The 22,458-nt window shown below is 50.7% G+C and overlaps 1 protein-coding gene across 3 annotated transcripts in view; it reads left to right on the top strand.

The window, feature by feature from the left end:
- Window positions 1–22,458, top strand: part of VSTM2B (V-set and transmembrane domain containing 2B) — a 30,752-nt gene that overhangs the window by 5,629 nt on the left and 2,665 nt on the right. The window lies entirely within an intron of this gene.

Genomic DNA, 22,458 nt, shown 5'->3' with positions numbered 1-22,458 from the left:
AGGCTTGCTTTCCTAGGGAGCTGAGAGGCTGGAGTGTGGAGGGGAGGATGTGGGAAGACAAAAGGAGGAGAGAAAATGATGGCCTGACTTCTCCCAGCAGGCGGCTCTGGAGCCGTAGGAGCTGTGGGCAGAGGTGGAGGAGGCGGGGAGGTTATGGAGGGTAGAAAGGCCTGCCCAGTGTGCCCCTTCTTCCAAGGCATCCCTACTCTCTCCCCCTGCTCTAAGCTGGGCCCACCCCCCGTGCCTGACTGTGACCAAGTGACTCCCTCTCTCAGCCCCTCCCCTCAGCCTTGTTTGATGCAGAGTCCCACGGGGAAATCTCTCCCAGCCACACTGCCCTGGGAGGCTGGCTTTGGGGAACAAGCACATGTGAAACCTCCTAGATGTGGCAGAGAACATTGTCGCGCCCCTACAGTGGTAGTTCTCAAAGAGTGGTCTGCCCCTGGGCTCCTGGACTACCTGCAGAACCCGAAGGGGACAGTCTTCATGTCCTTCTTGTCACGGTCTCATCTTGCCTTCCTAGCTAACTCTCAAGCCCTCTGACAGTTGAACCTGCAGTCTGTCTGGCGTATCAGTCCAGTTCCATTTCTCATTCAGCTCTACCTGCTGTGGCCACCTCCTCAGTGCATCTCAGGCTACTGGCTTGATCCCAAGGCCTCATCCCTCTTGGATGCCACACAGGGCCCTACAAGACTGTCTCTCAGGCTATTGGGGAAGGTAGGGACCTGTAGAGGGCCTGAGAACTTTCCACCCTCTGCAACAAGATATCACTAGGTGCTGTGACAAATAAACCCCGAAATGTCAGTGCCTTGACACAATTCAAATGTCATATTCCTCTCTCACACCAAGCCCTGCACTGGAGTGCCCCGGGGCATGTGGTGGCTCTGTTCCATGCAGTCATTCAGGGACCCAGGCTGAGACTACCAGCCTCAGCAAGAGGCTTCCAAAGTCACTCTGGGCATGACATAGACCAGGGAGGAGAGACAGAAGCAGCCCTTGTCACCTCACTGCCCTGAGAGAATGATGCTGTAATGCTCTCAGGCATGCATTGTGTATAATGAATCAACTTATTTCCTATGCATTTAGGACAGCCCTAAGTATCTATCATTCGTGGGAGACTGAGAAAATAGCCACTCAAATCATTCTGGCAGCACTTAACTCTCTCAGAGAAAAGCTGGTTCAGAAAAATGGCAAGGTGGTTTTTAAGCACCAGGTCTAGAAGTGGTAAATATTACTTCTCCCCTCTTCTATCAGCCAGAACCCAGTCACATGGTCCAACACAGATGTAGGGGCTGCTGGGAAATGTAGTCCTTGGCGTGGCAGCTGCTTTCGGGCCTCACCTTCATAATGCAAAGGGAGCATGAGTCTTCGAGGAGTTAGCCATCTCTGTTCAGCATACAGGCCGTGCACAGAGGGACTGCCTATTGACTTACAGAGCCATTGGCGTAACTGATGCTGACTGGTGAAGAGAACATTCTTCTTCCCCATCCCTTTGGGCCCCAGCAAGGAAATGTGCATTACAGGCTGGGACATACCTCTAGGATATTCCTGAAGGATTTGAAAGACAGAAGTCCAGATGTGGGTTGTGCCCTTACTGGCTGTGTGATTTTAGGCAAGTGTCTTACCATCTCTGAGCCATCTGTAAAATGAACAGGATAATCTCTCTGATCTCAGAGGAAGCTTAGTATGGAAATTACTGTACATAGATGTTGATTATTATCGCCCTGGTTATTAGCTGCACTAGCTGGAGAGGAGAGCATGGGCTGATAAAGCTAAGAGGCTATGGAGGACCTTGAATACCAAGTGGAACCGGCAGTTGGTTAAAGACTGGTCAAGAGCATGTGAAAGAGATCTTTGAGAGTGAACTTGATTGTGCTCACAAAATGGTAACGAGACCAAGGTCATGACCACACTCCTGCCTGAACCCCTCTTCCCCTGGCCTTCAGCCTGAGTCCCAGGCTCAGCCACAGCTGACCTGACTGCCTGCCATAGCCAGTGTCTCTGCTGACTGTGGAGGCTGAATGAGAGAGTGAAGATGTCCAGGATATCTCATCTGGGGAAGGCGGGCCAGACAGTGCCCTTCTTCCCAGAAGATATGGAGGTCCTCAGTTCAGTTCAATGCTGATGGCACAGTAACCGGGGCCATCCCAGCAGATAGGGCATGAGCACCCACCAGCCACAGGGTCATATGTTAATGCCCATGTGGGTCACTCTGCCTTCCATGGAAGGACTGGTGTCCACTGCAATTCTGAAAGCACAGCTTGCTGGGCTCCCAGCGGGGCTGACAGCAGTGCCCGGGGATAGAAGTACAGTAGCCTCTGAGGTCCCTGTCACCCGCTAACCCTTGCCAGCTCCTGAACAGGTCAAGAACTGTATAGGCACATCTCAGAAAGAACTTCCGGTCTCTCTCTAAGCCTCCTTTGGGGTGCCCAGGGGTGGGCCTTCAGCTGGGAGTTCAGAAAACCTGTGTCCCCCACTCCAGGTGAAACTCTCATGAGAGTCACTATGCTGCAGCCACTCCATGTCCCACTCTGAGCATGGAAAGTCTATGACAAGACCTGTCATTCACAAACACACCCAAATAGGCTTGATGCCAAAGAGGGAGCCATGCTCTGTCTTGTGTCCCACCTCGCCCAGGTCACCCAAGGCCACCTTGGCTGTGGGCTGTCAACGTGAATCCTGCAGACTGTTTTGGAGGATGGGCATAAGTAACCTTTCTGTACGGCTGCATCACCAGCCAATGCCCTGAGCTCGGCTGCTGGCACTGGGTCCTGCTGAGCACCCTGGGAGGCAGAAAGCCAGCCGCTTCGCTGGGAACCACAGCAACCTGAGCTACAGAGAGAGCTCGGGGCAGATGACCTTGGGCCTGGCCTTCCAGCAGCTGGATGGGGAGAGGTCCAGAAAGGACCACTGCCTCTTAGTTAACAGGCATGAGTGTTTGCAGAGGGTATCAGCCAGGGCGCTGGCAGAGGCACATGGCACGTTCAAACAGCATCACTGGGGGAAGTGGAAAGAGAGTATGTATCAAGGTATGGACAGGGTTAGGGCAGTCAACAAAGGATGGGTGCAGGTCTCGGGGTGGGCAGTAGTGGCAGCCATCAGCACCCCTAGCCTAAAGGAGCCAGCACCGGAGCAGCTAGTAGCACCCAGAGAGTAGGATGGGAGGCACACGGCCAACCCAGTCACCCCGCAAGGACTTCGTCCGCCTCCCACCCTCAATTCCCTGTCAGGGCCTCCCACTGGTCAAACCCTCCTGGAATCTGAGGGCAAGGGCACCCAGGTGATGCAGGCTGCAGAGGTCAGCCCTCGGGAGCTCACAGCAGAGTAGAGAAGGGTGGGCTGAGGACGTAGGGGTACTGAAGAGGCTCAGAGCCAGGCGCAGTAACTCACGCCTATCATCTCAGCACTTTGGGAGGCTGAGGCGGGTGGATTACCTGAGGACGGGAGTTTGAGACCAGCCTGGCCAACATGATGAAATGCCATCTCTCCTAAAAACACAAAAACTTAGCTGGGCGTGGTGGCAAATGCCTGTAATCCCAAATACTTGGGAGGCTGAGGCAGGAGAATCTCTTGAACCCAGAAGGTGGAGGTTGCAGTGAGCCAAGATCGTACCACTGTACTGTAGCCTGGGCAACAAGAGTGAAATTCCATCTCAAAAAAAAAAAAAAAAAAAAAAAAAAAAAAAAAAACAGAAAAGAGGCTCAGGATGCTGGCCATTTCAGATTGACGACTGCAAGCGTGGTCCCAGGACATGTCCCCAAATAGTCCCCCGTTAAGCAATTGTTCCTGGAAGGAAGTCAGAAGAAAAGCCCCCATTTTTTTAAGTGAGTTACTTTGGTAATGCCAGGGAGGAGAAAGGGGGACTTACTCCAGCCATCATCTGTTAGTTACTGCAAAGCTAGGCAAGAAAGACCTTCCCGAGCCACATGTGTACTCAATATAGCCAAATACATATTTGCACTAAAAGTTGATGTGCAAAAACTCATTCATTTCACGTCTCATTTGTCAAGAGACATGTTGGTATTTGTGCTTAAAAATAAACATGGACTGGATTAGCAGAACAGAGCAGGCACGGGAGGCCAGGCCCCATCTTAGCTGTGTTCGTAAATCTGGCTCCTAATTAATCTGAACGCTGACCCATTTTTCGTGAACACTTTGTTGCTAGTTGCCATTTCTAGAAAAGAGACAGAGAGAGACCAGACAGAGTATCTTCCAGACAAACACTTCTCAATGGAACAGGCGCTGCAATGAGGTCTAGCACGGCCTCGGAAGAATCCAGTTTGCGACTGAACGGCTGGCCAGAGGTTCCCCTCCGCAGGGATCTCGGGATCAGAGTGGTGGCATGGGAACCTCTAATTAGCCTCAGGGCTCTGGCTCCGAGGGAAGGCAGCACGGCCCCCACAGAGAGCCAGCTGGATGTGGCAAGCTGCTGCTGGGTGCCGACACGGAGAACTGGCTCTCAATATTTCAATTAATAATGAGAGGAAGATAGCCAAGGCCATGGGTATGACAGCTGTAGAGAGGCTGTGGCTGCTGGGAGCCGGCAAAGGGAAACATCCTTGGATGTCGCCATGGCAACTGTAAACTATAACCAAAGGGGGCGGTGGGCCAGGTAGAGACGGTCACTCATCTCAACCCATGCCCTAATGATGATAGAGCTGAAAGGATGGCACCCACGTTACCCAGGAGAATCACGATGCAGCAGAGTCACCAGCAGAACCCCGACCTGTGTTCCCTGAGCAGGCAGGCCATGGAGGCGGCCGCCTGGTCTTCCCATCTCCCCGGACCCATGAGGACCCAAAGGCCCTCGCCTTAAATGAATAATCCATTCTTCCTCCAAGCTCTGATGTGACATGAGAATTATAATTAAGAAGAAAATAAATCTGGCAAGAGATGTCCCAGAGAAGAGAGGGTGAGGCTTTTTGAGCATCCTGAAAGAGAAAATTAAAGGATTTCATAAAGGAAATAGCTAAGCCTCACAGCTGGCAAGCGATGCCTGCATCATTCCTGACAGCAGCAATCTGACACCATTATCCTGACATGGCATCCTCTCCCCCAGCAGCCAGTCACTGGGAGCCTGCTGGGCCCAGCCCCACACTTGCCATGAGGGGGAACCAAGGGTGGCAGCATGGACCCTGCCTTAGAGGAGCCAGGGCACCCAGGCAATTCCAGGACAAAGCAATCTGTGCTGTGCCAGCACTAATCCAGCTGGGGCAATCAGGAGAGGCTTCCTGTAGATGGTGTGTGACTTCTGGCTTGAAAAAAGCACCTAGGGCTGAAGTCCTCCCACCTGAGGTCAGACCTGGGAAAGCTTTCAAATGCCCTCCCTCTCCTCCCAAGAATGGAGAAAGTTACACCAAATGGAATGGCCTTTGTATATCAGTCAGCTCACTGGACAACCATCCTCTCAGCATCAGCAAGACCCTAAATTCAAGATAAAACAGCTGCTCTTGGATTATTATAATGATAAATAATAACATTTGCATTTTACTGAGCACTTATTATGTGCCACGCTCGCCTCTCACCGGCTTTCCTCCTTCCTGCTGTTCTCCCTAATGCCTCCTGCCTCAATCCATCCCCCAGAAGATACAGCCTCTCTTTTCTCATAGCCAAAGCCCAGACTCTCTCCCCAACTGGAGTGGCAGAAAAGAGCTGGGAGCCAGCCTTGCTAAATGTCACTGGGAGCCAAACCCCCAACAAGGAACTGCTCATTAAACACGCCAGGTGCATATCCTTAAAGCTCTGAATATTAAGGATTCCCCAAGCATCCGTGGGGATAAACGAGGTCAAGTGCTTTTGTAATATGATATTGATTAGTTCTGCTCTGTGTAGACAGAGCAAGGCCTTGGCTGTGGTCTAAACCCCTGAGCTTTCTGGGAGACGCCAGCATGGTTTTAAGACATTTTTGCAGCATAGGAGAAAAATAAAAGCATTATCTTTTTTATTCCCCCGTGCTTTGCTGACTATCACCAGGCATCTCTTGGAAACGTGTATCCAGAGCAGTGAGAGGTTTCACTTTGCCTTACGTAAGGGCTGCAGGGAAGTTTGAGATGGGAAGACAACAGGCTCAGCCCTGTAACTCCTGATTCCTGCCTATGCCTGATGAAGGATGACACACCTCCTTCCCCAGGGTGGTGCTTCTGGGAAATTAGCCTGCTTGTCAGTGGCTTTGATGCTCTCAGGGAAGATGTGCTCTAAATACCAAGATGCAGGATCCAATCTGGCCTCCTGGGGGTTAGGGTGTAGCTGCTGTTGAGTAGCCAGAGGTGGAGGTGGCTGGGGCGGGGGCTGCTTGCAGATAGCAGCACCCTCAGTGGCTGCAAAGTGTGAGCATAGCCCACACTTCTGCCTGCATCCTTCACAGGACACCCCTTGAGAGGCAGACCTGGTGTGAAGCCTGTCCCTGCCAGCGGTCCTGTTTCTGGAAGTCATTGGTTGTTCTGTTCTGTCGATACTGCTCTCCAGGCTGAAATATCAAAGCTACTTTGGACTGGCTTCAGTTGGCTCTGGCTTTTTCAGTTCGAGAGGAATGTTGAGGGGTCCTGGGGTTGGCATGACATCAGGAACCAAAGGGGACATTTTGGAAGCTTTTCCCCCCACCCTCCCCACCCACCTACTCCCCCACACCCCTAGGCCCTGTTGGGTCCAGCTCAGAAGTAACCAGCTTCCCAGAAGGGCTGCTGAGGGGGACAGGGCACCCCTTAAGAGCCCCAGCTGAGCATCTGATGCCTGTTAGAGACTGAGACCAGGAAAACGACCTAGGCAGGTCAGCCCTCCCCAGAGCTGCCAACGCTGGTAGGAGAACCGAAGCGTTACCCGAGGGAGGCCGAGCGTGGTTCTGGAGGAGGTTACCCTCACCACTACTTCCAACCATTGCGTTCTCTCCCGATATTTCACATGCTCCTCACCGTTCAGCTGGCTGGCTCACAGGTAAGCCAGGGTCTGAATACCAACAAATTTGTCCCGTTTCTGGGCCTTTACAGGGCTCTGGCCCTGCAGATGTCACAATGTAGGCTTCTCCCTCTCACCCTTCATACCCTAAGTATTATACTTCCATTTTCCGGGTACATCAACCACTTGATTGGAATCCTGAGACCATCACTTCCCACTCCCCGTGTGCGAGTTCCGTCATCCGTTACCATCGACACGACACCAATTCCCATGCCAGAGAGTGGCTGGCAGGATCGGGGGATAATCCATGGAAAGATGCTAGCTTAGCACAGGGCCCGGCACCTAGAATACGCTCAATGGATGCTGGCTTTGGTAACCAGCGTTATTCATGGGAATGGCATTAACCATCCAGATTGCTTACTGAGCTGAACGGACGCTGGGATCATGAGACCGCCCTCCCTCCTGCACATGCCACGAGCATGATGGAGCTAATGGCGATTGTATTCATCCATTCTGCATGGCTATCAGGGAACACCTGAGGTTGGTAATTTACAGAGAAAAGAAGTTTATTTGGCTCCCAGTTCTGCAGGCTGGTGGGACACACGTGGTGGGGGAGGAAGCAAGAGAGACAGGGAGAAAGTGCCAGGCTCTCTAAACAGTCGGCTCTCATGGGAGCTAATGGAGTAGGAACTTGCCCATTACCTCCTTACCACGTCATTTGTGAGGGATCCACTCCCATGACCCAGTTACCTCCCACCAGGCTCCACCTCCAACACTGGGGATCACCTTTTAACACAAGATTGGAGGGGACAAACATGCACACCGTCTCAGTGATGGGGCTGAGGGAGCTCAGGAAGAGAAAGGGCCATGAGATTGCAAATGGCTCGAAGAGTTGCTATTTTTGTACATTCTCTGGCTGTGCCATTTGGATGGGGGAAGGTAGAAAAATGGGAATGGTGCCATGTCCTCATCCTAGCCTGGCTGGGACTGTTTGCCATGAGTCAGGAGCTCCTTGGTGAACAAGGACAGCTTCATCTTGGTTTCGCATGGCCTGGCTGTGCCAACTGGGCTCCTGAGGAAAGCTGCCTTGTGTCATGCTTGGTCTTGCTTTTTTGTCCTATAGGCCTCTGCCAGTGAGGGGGGCCTTTTGTGACGGGAAGGGGTAGGGCCTTTTGGCTGGCAAGGAAGAGCTGAGAGGAGAGCCTGGTGTTTGGAGCACTGGACAGCTGTGTCTCCATGGGAGAAGCCGGGAGAAGGCAGAAGGCTGTCTTACCGTGTCATATAGCCAGAGAGACTCCTGGGGTATGTCTAGGCTGAGAGGAAGTGCCCAGAGTCCCTGTTGCTGGGGCCTTTACAGAGATAGAGTGAGAGAGAGAGGGAGCTCTGCCTGTGTCAGGGAGTGCCCCACAGGGATGGGCCTGTGGGGTGACGGGACTCAGGCCACTGTTACTGGCTCAGGACGTCTGCTGCTTCTACGTGTGTTCCTGAATTTTGCTTTTCATGTTCACACCCACCCATCTTCTCTTGCTGTGGCTCACTGTGCTCAATGATTGCCAATAAAGGTGCCACTTGGCACCCAGGCTAGTGAGAAGAATGCAGGACAGAGATGCCACCTCTGGGATGTGCTGGGAGTGTAAGCAGGCTGCAGGCCAGGCCAGGTGCCTGCCTCCACCCCTCACACCCACGTGAGCCTGCCTCCCGCCCAGCACAGACAGCCCACTGCAGACTCCTCCTGCTGGAGGCTCACCCACCTGTAATAGGATAGCTCTAGAGATGGAGAACCCTCCCTCTGCCGACCCTGGCCTGCCGCCCATCAGCTGCTCTCAGGGAGGAAGGCACGGTTTTCTTTCTTTCTTTTTTTTTTTTTAAAGAAAAAGAAAGAGAAAGAAAGAAAAAAAAGAATAATTTAAAAAAAGAACGAAGGAGAGGAAGAAAGAGAAAGAGGAAGAGGGAGAGAGAACGGAAGTGTTGCTTTATTGCCTGGGCTAGAATGCAGTCTAAAAATGGGTATTGAAAAACTCTTTTATGCTTAATGGAAACAGGAAAAATAAATAAATAAATAAAATGAGGGAAGAAAATAACAAACAAGCAGCCAACCAATATTTCATTTAAACCTGTGAGTAGGTGTGATGTGGTACTGATAAGAGTGTGTATTTTGTGTATTTAAAGTAGAGAGTTCTATAAATGTTTATTAAGTTGACTTGTTCTGGATCTGAGTTCAAGTCCTGGATATCCTTGTTAATTTTCTGTCTCGTCGATCTGTCTAATGTTACTGTTGAAGTCTCCCACTATTATTGTGTGGGAGTCTAAGTCTCTTTATAAGTCATTAAGAGCTTGTCTTATGTATCTGGGTGCTCCTATATTGGGTGCATATATATTTATGATCATTGACTCCTGTTGTTACATTGATCCTTTTACCATTATGTAATGTCCTTCTTTGTTTCTTTTAGTCTTTGTTACTATTAAATTCTATTTTGTCAGAGACGAAAGTTACAACTCCTGTTTTGTTTGTTTGTTTTGTTTTTTTCTCTCCATTTGATTGGTGAGTCTTCCTCCAACCTTTTGTTTAGAGTCTTTGTGTGTCCTTGCTTATGAGATGGATCTGGACACAGCATGCCGATGGGTTTTGACTTTTTATTCAACTTGCGTGTCTGTGTCTTTGATTGGGGCATTTAATCCATTTAAATTTAGGATTAACATTGATATTTGTGAGTTTAATATTGTCATTTAATGTTAGCTGGCTATTTTGCCCATCAGTTGATAATCTTCATTATGGAGATACTCTATCTTTTGGTAAGTTTTTGGGATGACTGATACTGGTTGTTCCTTTCTGTGTGTAGTGCTTCTTTCAGAAGCTCTTGTAAAGCAGGCCTGGTGGTGATGAAATCTCTTGAGTGCTTGCTTGTTCGTGAAAAATTTTATTTTTCCTTCATTTATGAAACTTAGTTTGGCTGGATATGAGATTCTGGGTTGAAAATTCTTTTCTTTGAGGATATTGAATATTAATCCCCACTCTCTTCTAGCTTGTAGGGTCTCTGCTGAGAGACGTGCTGTGAGTCTGATAGGTTTCCCTTTATGGATAACCTGACCTGTCTCTCTAGCTGTCCTTAGAATTTGCTCCTTCATTTCAACCCTGGTGAATCTAACGATTATGTGTCTTGGGGTTGGTCTTCTTGAGGAATATCTTTGTGGTGTTCTCTGTATTACCTGGAATTGAGTATTGTCCTGCCTTACTAGATTAGAAAAATTTTCCTGAATAATATCTTGAAAAATATTTTCCAGCTTGGATTCATTCTCTTCATGACATTCAGGTACACCTATCAAACATAAATTAGGTCTTTTCACATAGTCCCATATTTCCTGTATACCTTGCTCATTCCTTTTTACTTTTTCTTCTCTAATCTTGTCTTCTCATTTCATTTCATTAAGTTGGTCTTTGACCTCTGATATCCTTTCTTCTGCTTGATCAATTCGAGTGTTAAAACCTATACTTTGCGAAGTTCTCTTATTGTATTCTTCAGTTCCATTAATTCACTTATATTTCTCTCTAAATTGTCCATTCTCGTTAGGATTTCATCAAATCTTTTTTCAAGGTTCTTAGTTTCCTTACATTGGGTTAGAACATGTTCCTTTAACTCACAGAAGTTTCTTATTATCCAATTTCTGAAGCCTAATTCTGTTATTGGGACACACTCATTCTCCAACAAATGCCTTGTTCCCTTGTTGATGAGGAACTGTGATACCCTGTGGAGGGAGAAACATTCTGATTTTGAGTATTCTCAGCCTTTTTACGCTGTTTTCTTCCCGTCATTGTTAATTTATCCACCTGTCGTCTTTGTAATTACCGACTTTCAAATTAAGTCTCTGAGTGGACGTCCAACTTGTTGATTCCCAGTGCCGAAATCCGAGCAACCCACTGCGCCAGCCAAAACAGCAGTGCCAAGACTCCTGGTGCTTTTCTGCCCGGGAATCTCCGGTCTGGCTTCCCTCCTGGGTCCCCCTTTCAATCAGCTGAATGGGTGACTCTGCCTTCCCGGAGCTCCAAATAGCGATCAAAAGGGGAACCAGAGCCATTCACTCCGCACCGGGAACCACCATGCTGGCCACAAGAGTCGCACTGGTGACCCGTGGGGCTCCTTTGCTGGGAATCTCCTGGTCCGTGAGCAAAAAAATTTGTCTGAAAGTGTGGCATCCTCTCATTCTCTGCGCTTTCACTGGGAGCTACAGTCCTGAGCTGTTAGTAATCGGCCATCTTGGATCTCTCTTTGAGCAGGCACAGGTTTTCTTTAAGCCAGGAAAGCCCAGCTGCAATATCAGTCCTCTTACAGTGACTTTTATTATAATTGATTCTTATACAAATGCCTCTTGGCCCAGGGAAGGATCTTTAATAAACCCGTGGAAGGGGGAACTGACATCACATCAGGCTTGGTCTGAGTGGGGGTGGGGGTTCCTGGTCCACTGTGTCTGGTCTGGCCCAGCCAAGGGGCAGGGGCTACCCAGAGCATCAGGCAGACATAGCCCCTACCTGAAGGAGGAGCTCATGGTCTAGTTATGGTGACCATGCAGAAGGATGAACTCGAGGCTCAGCTGAGGCACAAGGAGGGCTCAGAAAGAATGGGCTGCCAACATGGACTAGTAGTTGGGAAGAATTCAGAAAGGTGGAGCCTGGGTGGGCTGGTAGTTGAGAGAAGGCTTCCTGACCCTACAGACAAAGGAGTTTCTTTCATTCTGAGCACCCGAATATGTCTTCCTGCTGCCTCAGGGCTTCCAGCAATTTCTTCCCTGTCCTGCAGTCAACACCTGGCTGATGGGTAGATGGGTGGATGAATGGGAGAATGAATGGGTGGGTGGAGGGATGATGAGCAGATGGGTAGATGGGTGGGTGGATGGGAGAATCACAGGGTGAGTAGAAGGATGATGAGTGGATGGGTAGATGGGTGGATAGTTGGGAGAATTAATGGATGGATACAAGGATGATGAGTAGATGGGTAGATGGATGGATGAATGGATGGGAGAATGAATGCATGGGTAATGGGTGGATGGAAAGGAGAATGAATGGATTGGTAGATGGATGATGAGTAGATGGGTAGATGGGTGGATGGATGGGAGAACAAATAGACGGATGGATAGAGAGGTGAGTGGATTGAGAATGGCTGGAAAAATAAATAGCTGTGTGGAAAGGAGATGTGAGTGGGTGGATGGATGAATGGAGAGTAGAAAGAAGGAGAAATGGATAAGTAGGTAAAACGTGGATGGAAAGATGGGTAGATTTGGGATACGAGTTAAGCCTTGCAGGATGGGTGGGATTAGGGTTGCAGGTATATCTAAGGTTGGAATTTCCAGCAACTGAACACTACACACTCAATCCATGTCTTCCAGGAAGGAGGCCATAGGAAAAAAGGCTCCAGGCGGTGGTAGGGCCCCGAACTCCATGCCATTCCATGGTTCTGCCTGCAGTCGCTAGGTCACTGATCATAGAAGGGATGGGCAGAGCGAGTGGACACAGCCAACCCCAACCTCCTTCCAGCTCCCCTAATCCCTCAGCCTCCAGGGCCGGGAGCAGTGGACCTCCCCACTCTGCTAGGCACTGGGAACTCTGCTGAATGCAGCCTGGCCCAGATTTGCTGATTCTTGTCCATGTACAAATTAATTTTTTTTTCAGGCATTTAAAAAACCCCATCTCCAGGTGGGCAGATGAATAACTGTATTCACAGTAAAGACTAATGTAACAAAAATACACAAGGCAATAATTCATAATACGTTCTATTCTACAGAGTCGTATTTTAATGCGTGACATATCCCGGGCAGCTCCTCTGTGCTAATTTCATTTAATGAGCACATGTTACAGAATTTTCAGAGCACTATCCCTGGGCAATTAAAATGTGTTAACCTTTTCAGTTAAATTGTGTTTCTAAAGAAAAGTCCTCACTGTGAAACAGAAAGAACTATCCAGTGTCACTGAGTTGGCACCCAAAGGTGTGTCGTAATGGGAAAGAACTGATGTTAGGTCCCGTGTGTGCTGGCAGGAGTGACCTGCAGCCTCCTCCCCAACCTCGGGCCATGTTCCACCATCCCTGCCTTTGCATGGTCAGGCCCAGTCCAGTGCACAGGACAAGGAGCTGAAGCCTGAACCTGCACAGTGAGCAGCCTTCTTGAGCAGGCATTAATTGACTACCCACTATTTGCCTGACCCAGGAGATCCAAGACACACCTGCCTCCAAGGGCGGGAAGACAGTAGTGGGGAGGTGAGGTACCCCAGACAACTGGGGTTTAAATGGGCTAGTAGAGGGGACTTCAAGGAGGGGCAAGCTCCACTCATTCAAAATATGGACCAGTCCCTCAGCTCTGCCATCTGCGTAATGGACATACCAGCGCTCCAGCAGTCACAGGTCCCAGAGTTTTGGCTCTGGAAGGGGATCTTAGAGAGCCTAGGGTGAGTGATTCCCAAACTGTGCCCAAGAGCACTCTGGGCTGGTGGCGGTGGCTGCAATCCCAGTACTTTGGGAGGCCAGGGCAGGTTGATCACCTGAGGGCAGGAGTTTGAGACCAGCTTGGCCAACATGGAGAAACCCCATCTCTACTAAAAGTACAAAAATTAGCTGGACATGGTGGCACATGCCTGTAATCCCAGCTACTTGGGAGGCTGAAGCAGGAGAATCACTTGAACCCGGGAGTGCTCTTTTCAAATGCAGATCACAAATTCCTCTTGCTCCTCAAGCTCCCAGGAGTCCCTGTCTCAGGTTGAAGACCTAACTCTTCTCACCCGGCTACCCCCTCTCCCAGTGCCCTAGTCTGCCCCACAGTGCCATCATGCATCCACCCTGCTGACCCTGGGGACCTCCCATTCACTCATCTTCATTCTCCTGAGACCATGGGTCTCCTTCAGACATCTGGCCCTCCCTGACCCAGTCTTGAGGTTCCCTTTGTCCTACAGGCTCCAAGGCAAGCTTTATTTTTTCAGGGCTGTATGTGGATGGCCAGAGCATGTTACCATCTAACTCCTGTCCCCTGCTATAGGGTGTGCCCTAGAGAGTGGACATCATGGCTGACTCAACTGCGTATGTCCTCATCAGCCAGCACACTGCCCATACCCTGAGAAGCTCACAAAACGTTTGTTGAATGAATGAATGAAAGTCTTTCTTAGACATCCCAGGAACAGACTGAGCAAAGGCTTAGAAGGAGGAGAGCCTGGGAGCAGGCAGCCCCCAGTGCAGGAGCCCCGTTTACCTGGAGCTGAAGGCTCTCAAAAGAGTGTGAAGACAAGCAAGGCGGCACTGGCCACTGGGTGAAAAAGCTTCCAGCTGGCTAAGGAACCTAGACTCATTTATAGGTACTAGGGAGTCACTGGAGGTAATTTTCTACCACCTACCTACTTTGTGACCTTAGGCAAGTCACTCAACCTCTCTGGACCTCACCTATGAAAAGGGAAAGTGGCTTCTACCTCCTAAGGCCACTGAGAGGGATAAAGGGGAAACTGTCTTGCGGGGCAGAGTGCAGCTGCTGGCACTGAGAACTGTGTGCCGGTTAGCAGCCCACGGCCTCGAAGGTTAGCAATCCAGATGGAGCAAGGGGTTGCCTAAGTGAGGCATGGGTTCCCCACTGAGGGAGGCAGTCTCACCGTCCCCGCCTGGGGAGCCCCCTGGTGCCCACTGTGGTGAGGGCCACCTGTGGTGCCCTCTGACAGCAGCTGCCGGACCTCAGAGAAAAGGCCGGTTTGCCATTCACATTAAGTGACATCATTAAAGGGCCTTTGGGGCAAGATGTTATTTCAAAAGAGAGACGAAGCTGGAGAGGAGGTGATAACAAAGTTGGCCACATTAAACAGCTGCCATGAATATTAACATTCAGGGAAAGTTCTCATCCCCATTCTCCTTCCCTTGCAAGTAGCCGGGGGCCGGGGTCAGGCTGAGGCATTTAGGGAAAGGAGAGTTCCCGCTCCTTAGGCCTAAAGCTGCTGGGTTCTCTCTGCTTGACTGACCTGGTCCCTGCCATCCACACCCTACTGGAGGTGTGAGCCCCCGCCCTGCTGTTTATCCCAGTGTGGCCTTGGTTGGGTTGCCAGATTCAGCAAATAAAAATGTAGGACCCTGTTAAATTTGAATTGCAGATAAACCACCAGTACCATCTTAATATAAGTATGTTCCATGCAATATTTGGGACATACTCGGACTGAAAAGTATCCATTGTTTTTCTGAAATTCAAATCCAGTGGGGTGTTTTGTGTCTTATGGCAACCCCAGGCCTTGGGCAAATCACTTCACCTCTCTGGACCTCAGTTTCCCCAACTATAAAATAGAGGTGAAAGTAACTCCTGCCATCATAAGGATTGACTTTAACGTAGATCACATACTTGCTGCAGTATCTGGCCCTGATTGCTGGCAACCTTTGCCTCATTACCTAAAGGTGCTGAGTTCTGTCTGCCTGACTGGTCTGCTCCCTGCTGGAGGTCCTCAGTTGCAACACCAGGCGATTGCCAGGTCCTGGCTGTGGGTGGGGCTGCCTGCTGGGGACTGAGGAGAGAGGGAGGCCCTAGGCCAGCTCTCTGGTGCATGGGCTTCCCCCATGACTAGAGAGGTAGGACGTGTGAGGAAGGCACTTATGGGGTAGCAAAAGAAAAAGAAGGCAGAGGCAATGGGGGTCTGAACAAACAGCATGGACATTTGTGCCAAGCCCTCTGTGTCTGGGTGCTCAGGAAGGGCTGCCTGGAGGAGGCGGCATCTAGACAAAGGAAAAGTAGGGGGTAGTCGTTCTGCGGGGTCAGCCTCAAGATGCTTGCAGGGAATCAGAGCACATGGCTGCAGCAGGGGAGTGGCCAGAGTGAAGTGCGGGGATGGGAGATTATGAAGAAACCCCAGCTGTGGCGCCCAGGCAGTGGCTCCTTCTCCTGTGGGCAGAGGGCAGTCATCAAAGGTTCTGCACCTCAGGAAGAGTGTCCAGGTGCGTCTGAAGAACGGAGTGGGGCACAAGTGGTGATGAAGGCAGGAGAATGCTTTAGAGGCCACTGCTGTCACTGGGCATGGTGGAGGCCTGAACTCAGGCTGTGGCAGGAGAGGGCACAGCAGGGAACGGCAAAAGCAGGCGGGGGACGGGCAGTTCGGCCACATTCACCCAGGAGAGCTCAGGCTCCTTCCACGGCCTGGACATGGAGCCTGCCCTCTGGGCATCACCCCCAGGGGATCTGACGTCACCCCCAGGAGGACAGCTTGTCTGCAAACCCAGGAGCTGATCGTCCAGGGCCTGGGAGCGAGGGGCAGGGCAGGAGGATGGGCGCGCATCTCACCTGCTCTGGCAGGTCCGCACCCCACACTCAGCTTTTCTTCAGAATATCTCGATTTCCTTTAAAGCCCAGCTGCATCGATATGCCTCACTTCTGCCCCACTTACAGAACACATTCATTTCACGGCAGAAACTATTTCTACCCAAACTCCATTAATGCTCACTTATTCCTTGCTGACTCCCTTTGAATAAATATCCATGAAGAGTCTTTCATTAAAACGTCAACAAGGGAGGCAGCCTCCTTGCAAGGTGGCAGGTTCTCACCCTGCAGCAGGCTGGGCCAGTGGTGCGACCAGGGGAGAGCCAGGAGCCAGGCTCGCAGCAGGACCTGGGAGATCCCGCCAGATGCTCCCAGGGCGGGAAGCTCAGGGGCCCCATCGGAAGCTGGGAATGTGGGAGCTAGGAGAGCCAGCCCCCACTCCACATGAAGGAATGGGTGTGCCTGGCCACACAACTGGGTATAGACAGAGATAGGACGCAAACCAGGCCTCCTGGGTCCTTCGCCAGGGTGGGCACATAGAGTGCGAATTTAGGCCCCCACGAAGGACCAGTTTGGCTGAGCAAAAGGGGCCCAACCACGAAGGTGGCGGGAGCAGGACTGGCAGCTCACCCTGGGCCCAGGCTGGGGGCTAACAGGGAGGGATGAAGGGAAGGATTTCTGCTGGGAAGAGCAGCCAGCCCTGTGCCCACGCCAGCATCCTGTAGCTTGGTGGAAAAGCAGGCCCGGGGTTCCCGGTTCTGGGGCCTTTCTAGGAAATACCTGAGTCTCTGCTTCTACATAGAAGTCTCTCAACTTTTACATGCCGGATTATAATGTACAATTTGTAAGACTGTGTGCACCAAACTAGACCCTTCTGCAAAGCAGACACAGCCCTCAGGTGGCCACTTAGTTCCTTTACTTTGTCCATGGGCTCTGTAGAAGACAGCGTTTTGTAACCAGGAAATCAGGGGGCGGGGCAGGTAGCAAAGTAGAGTAGAAGAGTGAAAAGCCATTTGCTAGGGGAGCCCCGACGCTGCCCTCAGTGCTGCCCCCATGCTGCCCCAAGAAAGCCTGACGCTTCCCCTAATGCTGCTCCCACACTGCCCCAGGAGAGACCCGATACTGCCCCAAGAGACCCCCGACGCTGCCCCAATCCTGCCCCATGAGACCCCCAACGCTGCCCCAGTGCTGCCCCAGGAGACCCCCGACGCTGCCCCAGTGCCGCCCAGGAGACCCCCGACACTGCCCCAGTGCTGGCCCTGACCCTGGCTTTGCATCTGTACCATGTATGTCTCCCCACAGGCAAAAGGATGGGGTTTGACTGGTAGCCAGGACGGCTACTAGAGCCCTCTCCTGCTGTCACTCCACGAGCCCCTGCAAACCCAGAAGACGCTCATTGTACTCTGGCCCCAGGAGGCTTGGAAACAGCGCCTCCTCCTTCAGCTGGGGCGTGGCCTTCTGCTGCACTCCTGAGCGGGTCCCAGGGCAGGTGATGGGGAATAGGGAAGAGCAGGTCTGCTCCCAGCTGCCCCAGGCAGATAGGCCAGTGTCCCCATGGCTAACTGGATGCTCAGGTCCAGCCCATCAAGGTCATTGTTGCCCCTTGAGGGCAGCTGTCTTGTTTCATTCTCAGACGACAGCAAAACAGACTTGAACATCAGAGCTGAGGGGCCCCCATCCAGGACCCTAGGCTTGGTTCTCTAACCTTTCCAGCCAAGAAACCCTTGCTCTGACTAAAGATCTGTTATAGCTGGGCACAGTGGCTCAAGCCTGTAATCCCAGCACTTTGGGAGGCTGAGGCGGGTGGATCACGAGGTCGAGAGTTCGAGACCATCCTGATCGACATGGTGAAACCCCATCTCTACTAAAAATACAAAAAATCAGCTGGGCATGGTGGCGTGTGCCTGTAATCCCAGCTGCTCGGGAGGCTGAGGCAGGAGAATTGCCTGAACCCAGGAGGCGGAGGTTGCGGTGAGCTGAGATGGTGCCATTGCACTCCAGCCTGGGTAACAAGAGCGAAACTCCGTCTCAAAAAAAAAAAAAAAAGATCTGTTATAAGCCAGGCGTGGTGGTTCTCACCTATAATCCCAACACTTTGGGAAGCCAAGGCGGGAGGATCACTTGAGTTTAAGAGCAGCCAGGGCAATATAGCAAGATCCCATTACTACAAAAAAAATTTAAATTATCTGGACATGGTGGCCTGTACCTGTAGTCCCAGCTACTCAGAACATTGAGGCAGGAGGATCACTTGAGCATGGGAGCTGGAGGCTGCAGTGAGCTCTGATTGCACCACTGTATACTCCAGCCTGCGTGATAGAATGAGACCCCATCAATCAATCCACGTGCTATGAGAGCACAAAATGCAGAACAGACTCCAGTGGTCTTGATCTGCTTGACACAGAGGAGGGGCCTGTCCTTGAGACCTCCATGGTTGTCCTTGTGATAGAATATCCAAGCTTACTGCTGGAACGGCTTTGTCTGAAGATGACACTGTCTCCCCTTGAACCAGCCCTTCTCTAGTGGCTGCCTGTACTCAACCTGGGAATATTCTGTGCGATACTGGAGAAAGCATGTGAAAGACGGGAGAAGCATTACAGTGTCAGCCTACAGAATCCTCCACCTCCTGCGTTCAAGCGTTTCTCCTGCCTCAGCCTCCCAAGTAGCTGGGACTACAGGCATGCACCACCATCCTCAGCTAAATTTTTGTATTTTTAGTAGAGACTGGGTTTCACTATGTTGGTCAAGCTGGTCTCAAACTCCTGACCTCAAATGATCTGCCCACTTCGGCCTTCTAAAATGCTGGGATTACAGGCGTGAGCCACCATGCCCGGCCTATTGTCCATTTTTGTGTGTAGATCCAGGCCTCAAATGTGTCTTCATTTTACTTACTCTTCTCAACCCTCAAAACAAAACAAAACGAACAAACAGACAAAAAAGAGCACTGTTTGCAAACCCTTGACGCTAGCTGCAGCTCCCAGGCCACCAGAAGGTTTGCAGGGGCCAGGGAGCTGGCCAGGCCCAGAGGCTCCTCGGCCCTGGTGAAGAGAGCTGCAATTCTCTTCTAAGCCACAGCCACACGACTAGTGCCACAGACTGCGGCAGGGGCCTGTATTACCCCAAAGGCAGACCGGGAAGCCATCTATAATTCTAGAAACATGGGCAGTGGAGAGAGGGCAGTGGCTTCCCTGGCTAGCTGTGCAAGCTGGTAAGCTGGGAGCCCCCCACTGTGGTCCCGACGCCCACAGGGTAGCCGCGGCCCCTTCTCCACTCCATTCCATAGCACAGACCAGATACTCCATGCCTATGGAAGTCCCAGCCAATCTGGGGATGACCACCCCTTCTCCCTACTTTCCAGGAAGCTAACTCACAGGCTTGGGCAGAGCCTGGGTCACAGAGGATGGCCTGGAGGAACCTTCACCTTTACTTTTATCACAAGGCATGAAATGGCCTGAGAGCTGCCATATTGCTTTCTGGCAGGGATTTGGAATTCTGCTTTTGTTTGATAAATGGAAATAAGGCATTTCCCAGACAGAAGCTGCTGGGCTGGCACTTTCAGTGTGCTTGTGGTGGGGTTAGGGGGCCGGGGAAGTGGAAATGCCTGTTGTGTTCTTGGAGGGTATCTTTCAGATGGCTCCAGCATATCTTATGCTGCACACTATCTGAATGATTAAAAATTAATATCTTAATTGATATCTTAATCTTGAGCCAAAGAAGCTTCGATTCCTTTAAGAAGAATGATCAGCAAAATGATGATACTAGCTTAATAGAAGGAATGAATCAGCTACTATTCCATCAGAGGGCTTCCCTCACCTCTCAAGCAGCCTGATTCTACAGCTTAATCATGACAGATAAACTTCCACATGCTCCAAAGCTATTTCTGGTACTCCTTAGGAAAGGAGGGAATAAAGAAACCATTAGCATCCAATCAATGCATCAGCCTGCACGCCAGCCAGCCCGCTCAGCACACAGCCCCCAGGAACAGTGTGGAATGTCCACACCGTGTTAAAAAAAAAAAAAAAAAAAAAAAAAAAAGGCTACAGGGATAGGAAAGAGATCCCACCTCAGCTGAGCCAAACGCACCCTCTGGGCCCTGCCTTGTAGAGTCAGTGTGGGCTAGGACCTGTCGTTCTGGACAGCAATGGACAACAGAGGCCAAGTACTAGACAGTGGGAAAGAGAGTGTGACCCTGGGCAACCTCCTTCACCTCTGTGCGTCTTGTGTCACATTTGGAAAAGGAGGTGGTGGACACCTGGGGAGGGGGTGGACACAGGGCTGCAGGACTCCTGAGCTCTGAACCATTGCTGATGTACAGACCCCACTGACTCAGGGCTAGCCTGGAAGCCAGTCTTCCTTGGTCTGCCCCGATTCATTTGGGAAACTTAGAGTTTTATATGTCTGATGAATCAAGTAGTAAAAGGTTGCAAATCCTAGGTCCTTCTTTAGCCAAAAATCCAGGGATATCTCAGAATAAGTGGTTGAGGAATCCTGCGCCGACAACTCAGTGGGCAAAGGACATGAACAGACACTTCTCAAAAGAAAACGTTTATTCAGCCAACAAACATTTTTTTTTTTAAAGCTCAACATCACTGCTCCTTAGAGAAATGCAAATCAAAACCACAATGAGATACCATCTCACACCAGTCAGAATGGTGATTATTAAAAAGTCAAGAAACAGCAGATGCTGGTGAGGCTGTGGGGAAATAGGAACGCTTTTACAGTGTCGGTGGGAATGGAAATAAGTTCAACCATTGTTGAAGACAGTGTGGTGATTCCTCGAAGTCCTAGAACCAGAAACATCATTTGACCCAGCAATCCCATTACTGGGTATTTACCCAAAGGAATATAAACCATTCTATGATAAAAATACATGCACACATGAGTTCACTGCAGCACTATTCACAATAGCAAAGACATGGAGCCAAACCAAATGCCCATCAATTATAGACTGGATAACGAAAATGTGGTGCATATACACCATGGAATACGGCGCAGCCATAAAAAGGAACAAGATCGTGTCCTTTGCCAAACCCTGGCTACCTGTGCAGACATGCACCAGCAGAGACACAGCAGACCCTGGCTGAACCCTTCCCAGGCATCAGCCTCCAGGAGCCAACACTGCAGCCCGCTGCCACTGCAGCCTCCACCCTGGGTCTGCACAGAGTGGCAGGCTGGCTATTTCAATCAATGGTGTTTTGAAAACCTTGCAATTTTAAACCTTTTAAACATGAATAGGTGAGACTGTGAGAGCACCAGTGACTAGTTGGGAGTACTTACAGGCAATTTCCAATGTCTCCTGAAATCTCCAAGCCAACAGTCCCACGGGGCACCAGGTAAGGTTTACTTTGCCAGACTCACCTTCCAGTTGGCCATTTCTCCTGCTGCTGCATAGGCTGAGGCGCTGGCGTTCCATGCCCAGGTGCATCCACCTTTAATCACCTCACGCGAATTGTTTCTGGCTCACCTGCACCTGCCTTCAAGTCAGACTTTGCAGAAGCATAAAGATCAGAGCTAGGGGCCGGGCCCGGTGGCTTACACCTGTAATCCCAGCGCTTTGGGAGGTCTAGGTGGGCAGATCACTTGAGGTCAGGAGTTTAAGACCAGCGTGGACAACATGGTGAAATCCTGTCTCTACTAAAAATACAGAAATTAGCTGGGGGTGATGGCAGGCACCTGTAGTCCTATCTACTCAGGAGGCTGAGGCAGAAGAATCACTTCAACGGGGGATGGGGAGGTTGCAGTGAGCCAAGATCACACCACTGCACTTCAGCCTGGGTGACAGAGTGAGACTCTGTCTCAAAAAAAATAAAAATAAAAATAATCCTAAAAGGCTGGATGTGGTGGCTCACGCCTGTAATCCCAGCACTTTGGGAGGCTGAGGCAGATGGACCACCTGACGTCAGGAGTTCAAGACCAGCCTGGCCAACATGGTAAAACCCTGTCTCTACTAAAAATACAAAAAAATAGCCAGACATGGGGGCAGATGCCTAGGTAATCCCAGCTACTCTGGAGGCTGAGGTTGCAGTGAGCTGAGATTGCACCATTGCCCTCCAGCCTGGACAACAAGAGCAAAACTCCATCTCAAAAAAATAAATAAATAAAACAATCAGAGCCAGGAGATCTGTGAGGCCCAGGGGCCCAATCTGGCTGTGAGCAAAGTACCCAGGAGGCAGCGCCTTGCTCTTCTGGCTGGATCCCCAGTTTTCACACACCTGAACCTTGGTGAATTCTACCCAGGTACCTGGGCAACCATCAATTCATCCATCACTGCATCCAACCCTCATCCTTCCCAGTGATCCATGACACAGATGAGCA

This window comes from Saimiri boliviensis, chromosome 14 (assembly GCF_048565385.1).
Source record: "Saimiri boliviensis isolate mSaiBol1 chromosome 14, mSaiBol1.pri, whole genome shotgun sequence".
Lineage (NCBI taxonomy): Eukaryota > Metazoa > Chordata > Mammalia > Primates > Cebidae > Saimiri > Saimiri boliviensis.
The sequence above is the reverse complement of the archived record's forward strand: the minus strand, read 5'-3'. Positions and strand labels throughout refer to the sequence as shown.